This window comes from Leuresthes tenuis, unplaced genomic scaffold (genome assembly GCF_036924035.1).
Source record: "Leuresthes tenuis unplaced genomic scaffold, fLeuTen1.0.hap1 SCAF_4, whole genome shotgun sequence".
Lineage (NCBI taxonomy): Eukaryota > Metazoa > Chordata > Actinopteri > Atheriniformes > Atherinopsidae > Leuresthes > Leuresthes tenuis.
The window spans coordinates 38,881,588-38,887,394 of NW_027325358.1; the positions used below are offsets into that span (position 1 = coordinate 38,881,588).

A 5,807-nucleotide genomic window follows, 5' to 3' on the forward strand; every position below is an offset into this window, starting at 1 on the left:
TGATCACACTCTGCTGTTTCAAAGTGTGTTTCGATGTGTAACACACAGGCAGCTTAAATCCCTGGAGGTGTGTGAGCTCTGCTTCACCGGGTTGGATGGCCAAGTCACCACATCACATCAGATATGTTGGCTTTTTCCAAATATTTTTGGAAATCTTGACAGTGAGTATCCTGTTTTAGTGTATAACCTTTATCAGTAGAAGTTCTGCTTCATTTACTTATTCAAATCTGTGAATAAGAAATGTAAAAAGCCAACAGGCTCCCTGGGATGTTCACGGCGATCGTTTGGTGGCTGATGGTTCGTAAGCAGTCTGGATTCAGGTCACTCTTCGGGGTGAAATTCACCATGAATTGAACATAAATGTCCCAAATTCAAATGCATTCAATTTTTTGACTCTTCAGAAGAATGATCAGCCTGAAATCTGACTTTGAAACTTGGCAGCCTCCTCCTCATGAGACAGAAGAAACGTCAAAGTGTGCGGGGCCGTTGTCACTTCTGCAGCTCCGTGAGGCAGAGGTGGAGGATGAAGGTGTGGGAGTATGAATGCTCCGATGAGTCAGGGGGAAGATATTTTGTCTGTGAAAGAATCAGGGGATTGTTGCTGCACAGAGAAGTTCCACACGTCACAGATATGAGACATTTTATGTGCTCACATAGATATGTAAACTGCACCAAATAAAATATGGGGTTAAAAACTACACGTTCCTCACAAAGCATCACTGTGTCACATGGTGGAAGACACCCGGCCTCCTTTATCTCAGGGAAGTCCTTACCATTATGGTCTCCAGAAATGTAAAATGACTACGCATTTAGAACTTGTAGATACAATTACTGGTGATACTGCTTACTTTCTCATAGTCAGATTTAATTCGGTGAAGCACCTGTAAGTGTGTGAAGATATCTGTGTACAGAACAGACTTTGGCTTTCTTAACAACAAGGACAGAAACTCTGTCAGAACACGTGTACGTCATGCAAGGGCTGTCATTTGTGATCTATGCTTCACAAGGCCACACATAGGCTTTGACAATAATATGCCTTTATGATTAGAACTGCAGTTTCATTATTCCATCCATCCATCCATCCATCCATTCATCCATTTTCTTTACCCGCTTAATCCGTCGGTCGGGCCGCAGGGGGGCTGGAGCCTATCCCAGCGGTCATCGGGCGGGAGGCGGGGTCACCCTGGACAGGTCGCCAGTCCATCACAGGGCCACACAGAGACAAACGAGACAAACAACCACACACACTCACACACTCCTGAGGACAATTTGGTAGAGAAACCAATTAACCCAACATGCATGTTTTTGGACGGTGGGAGGAAGCCAGAGTACCCAGAGAGAAAGTTTCATTATTTTAAGTAAAATATAATGATGATTTTGATAAAGAATTATGTTAATAAATCCGTCTAAAAAAATCATTTGTAATTGATTAATGATGTAATTATCAACAGAAATGACCAAATTAAGAGCCAGACATGGTTGAAGGAGTGAAAGATTACAGCAGTCCTTTAAAATATAGCTGAATATTCATTCATATTTACACACCAACTATACTAATATAGAAGGTGTGTATGTGTGTAGGAGTGTGTGCTCATCAGGGCTGATCAGGAAGAATTCATGACTGTTTGTTCTGCTGGGTTTTTGGGTAACACACACAGTGGTGTAGAGCAGGACAAAGTGTGACCTTTAACTCCTTTTCCATCTGGTCATAGTTAAAAGGTCAGCTGAAGACTGCAGCTACAAGACTAAAACTCCTTTATTTCAATTCCAGAGCAGAACTAGCTTTAACATGATCACCGCGGAGACTTCAGAGAAAACAGATGAATACAGACCCTTGCTTCCACATTACTGTGACCGCTCAGTGTCTGCTGGTGAGTCAGTCTGGAAATGCTCCTGTACAGTAAATCTATGAAAAAGGTATTTACAGATTTATCAAACAAAAAAGATTACATTTGTAAGGGAATAAGAACATAAATGAATGAATATGGAAATATTAATACAAATGACAAATCATAAAAACAATATGTAGCATATTGTAAATTTTGATTGATGTATTTATACTTTTGTTCTTTATTTCTTTAGCCTTTATTTTTCTAATTATCTATTTATTTATTCTTTCTTATTTTCATCCTTATTTCTATTCTTTTTCATTTGACCGTTTCATCAGTCTTCGCTCTTACTTTCGTTCTGTCAGTTTGAGCACAGTCAAACTCCTCCCCTTCTGTTCTCTGAGCCAATCAGATTTGAGCATGACTTGTCCGCTTCCTCTTTATTAATTTCTCTTCTAGTGGTTGTATGATAATGCTATTTCTTCTATTAAATACATATCTGTATACACTTAGTTACTCACATTAAATCTCCAAGGCCCCATTTTAAAGAATTTAAATTTTAGTTGTGAGTTGTTTTACAACCAGTCACAGAATCTGAGGCATCACAGAATTTGCTGTTTCACAGGAAGTCATGTAGACAATGATTTTCCCAGGTCTAAGCAAACTTTTAGTTTAGGCCTTATATTCCCTCATATCCATCTACAAGATCTATAGGAAATGTCTGTGAGTTATTTGATCTATGACTGCAGTAAACATTTAGCTAGTTTCACATCTTTGATAGAGCCTGAATTTTATTTTGCAAGTTATAATCAAACCGAAACCCCTCTTCAACCAAGGTGGTTCTATTTATGGCTCAGAGCCAGAACCTTACTTAGAATCAGCTCTTTGTGTTTCAGCTGTCAAAGCACTGACTCTAGCCCTGTAGAACAGGTGACACAGCACCACCAAGTGTTGGCGGTGCAAGGGACCGTTTAGGTCAGGTGGCTGGAGAAGGGATTACAGAAAACTATCAGACCAATTAAAACAATTTAAAAACAGACAGTGTACCATCTAACATGCTTGATCCAAGAGAGACTAGTAAATAGCTGAGCTTCAACATCTCATGTTTCATTATAAATATTCAAGTTTGTGAACGCGGTCAAACATGGCATAAAGTAGTCATATATCACCTTTTCAGCTGAATTCACAGACAGCGAGTGAAAATACAATCGGTGTTTCACGATCCATGTAGCATGTCTAAAGTCTCATCTCCAAGTGTTGCAGAGTGTTCACACTACTATACAATATTGTAAGATAATATAATTATAAAATAATATTCATTCTGATTATTAAATGCTTTCATACCAGCTGGATCTGGGATATCAACGATAGATCTGAGAAGCTGTGGAAATTAAACTAACAGTTCTCTTCAACAACCAGGTGAACAAAACTCTGAATCAGCAGGAGCTACTTGTTTCAGAATTTGATAATGGAACAAGAGGTTTGTCAGCAAGAGAGCTGGAGCTCCTGGACAGAGATTAGACAAGACCAGTCAGGGTTCAGTCTGGCAGCAAATCTTGTAGTCTGTGACCCCCTGCTGCAGATCAGCTGTGTGGTGAGAATGCAGCAGGACTTCAGATCACAGGAGAAGCATATTGTGCAATGTGAACAATGCAATGCTCATACAGCACTGACAATCTTAAGAGTCTGAACTCAGCCTAAGGCATCAGTTGACAGTGAAAATGAGACAACCTTGAGATTGGAATTAAAAAAAAAATCCCTGTGCTGTGGTCCAAACAGAAACTCTGAGAGGTTCTAAAGTGGAAGCAGCTTTTACTTTGCTTACACCAGCACCTGGTTCAGGTGGGTGGAAAAGATGGTGTAAAATAATCTGTAGGTGCATTTTGACCAGCAGCCTGCAGGTTTTTTCACGAAGCAGTTGTAATTCCAAGTGTCAGGTACAGATTAGATCAGGAATGTGAATTCTGCAGCAGTGTAGCATACTCCAACGGCGCACTCCTGAGTGTCTGCACTGCTGATCTGATCAGAGCTGCTTGAACACACACAGGAAGTGTGCTTCAGCTGTTTTAACATGTCCAAGCTACACATTTTCACTGGTGCTATCTCTCCTTGCTCATTCTGGAGAACATGTGAACATCACAGCTCATGGTGCACACAGAAACGATTTAAAGTGGACAAATCTTTTGAGCTGTAGTGGAGATGAAAAAAGAGATGACTGAGACAAAAGATTTAAACAAAATGCTGGGAACTTCTCCATAGATATCCCTCAGCAGTGCTAAGCGAAACACCGTCAGATAGTGCGAGGTTCTGAGGTTCATTCATACACGAGTTAATTTCATTACAAGATATGCTTAAGATGTTTACATTTAATTATTTATGCATTTGTTTTCAGTGGTAAATATATTTTTATAATGATTACAATACATTTATTGTATTTAATTTAATTTAATAGAATTACTACACTACGGACAAAAACTGTAGGCGCCTGGACAAACTGGTGAAAAAGGTCAGTTCTGTGACAAGCTGGGAGCTGTGGTGGAGCAGCGGATGAGGAGGAAGTTATATTCTTTGATGGTGAACAATAAACCACAGCATCCACAGCATCCTGGCAGGTCAGAGGAGCAGCTGCAGTGAGAGGCTGCAGGACAGAGAGGTTCAGGAGGTCCTTTGTCCCCACAGCCATAAGGCTTTTTAACAGTGACTACTGACATGTTCTTCTCACATTTATTTATTTATCTAATTCATTAAATGATTATTTCATTTGATGAATAAAGTACTTTCTATTCTATTCTATAATTATATATTCAGTACTCCACTTTTGCATTGTGACTTCAAGAGTGAAAATATGGTGAATCTGCATTTGTGTTTTCCTAACTTTCATTTTAGACGAACTCCTCCTAGCTTTTGATCGGCAAAGTATGGGGAGATTGTTGTAAAAGTATGCAGAAGAAGAGTAAAGTACTGTAGAAAGAATGATTTGTCTTTACCCTGCTGTTTACCACCTAATCAAACCCTCATGTTACATGACTAATGGATGACATCAAGTCAATGAGACAACTGATTCCCCTCACCAGGACCTACACAGAGGACACTGGGAAGTCTTTCAGATTGGAAAAGTGGTAGCAAAGAGTGAAAAAAAGATCAAGACTAATATGGTGGTGGAGACACAGCTTGTCCAGATGTGTAGGCAGATATTAGCCAACCAGCCAAACATACAGCAGGGATGACTGACAGTAGTAGGAATGACGGAGCATCAGGAATTGTTGGAGCTGACGGTGCCACTCTGTGAGTGAGTGTGTGTTCTTCTGTGAAATGAAAGTAAATGCTATTGAATTCAATATGATATCGTAGAAAATTTGTCATAGACACAACCCAATTAAATGAACAATGAATCCTAGTTTAAACAGCAGCAGTAATGTGTTTCCACCGTACCAACGTTAAACGCTCTCTAACAGTCAAACAAAACTGCTTGAAAAATCCATTTGAATTTATTCCAGCATCACCAAGAGAAGCTGTCAGCAGCCTGCAGCTGGTCAGCTCAATGCAAAGTACTGCAGAGTTTGTTCAAACCCACAAACTGTCAGATTCACACATGTGAGTGCGGGAGGGGGAGTGGCTGCTGAGCACTTTCTTTTTGTTCACAAAGAAATCAAGATTTTCATAGAAGTGACTAAATCAAATAAGACGTGTAATAATTTTCATATAAACAAGAAAAATGATAATAGTCGAACAAAACAATGACAATTTTAAATAGAATGTAAGTAAGTGTGGTTACAAATCATTTGTAATAGTGAGCATATGTTCTATATGATTTTATTTGTGAAGTGTGAGAAAATGAGAATAATGTGAACTGATAAAAAAAAGTGTGACATATGACTCACAAACATAAAGTCTCGTAACTCTTCCCTTCACTACTTCCTCCTACCTCTTCCTCCTTCCTCCCTGTTTATCATGGTTTCTTTCTATCCCCGCCTTCTT

General features: G+C 39.4%; 1 protein-coding gene across 1 annotated transcript in view; it reads left to right on the top strand.

Annotated features, from left to right (window-relative positions):
- The window catches only part of vps37c (VPS37C subunit of ESCRT-I), a 138,835-nt gene that overhangs the window by 17,399 nt on the left and 115,629 nt on the right, over positions 1-5,807 (top strand). The window lies entirely within an intron of this gene.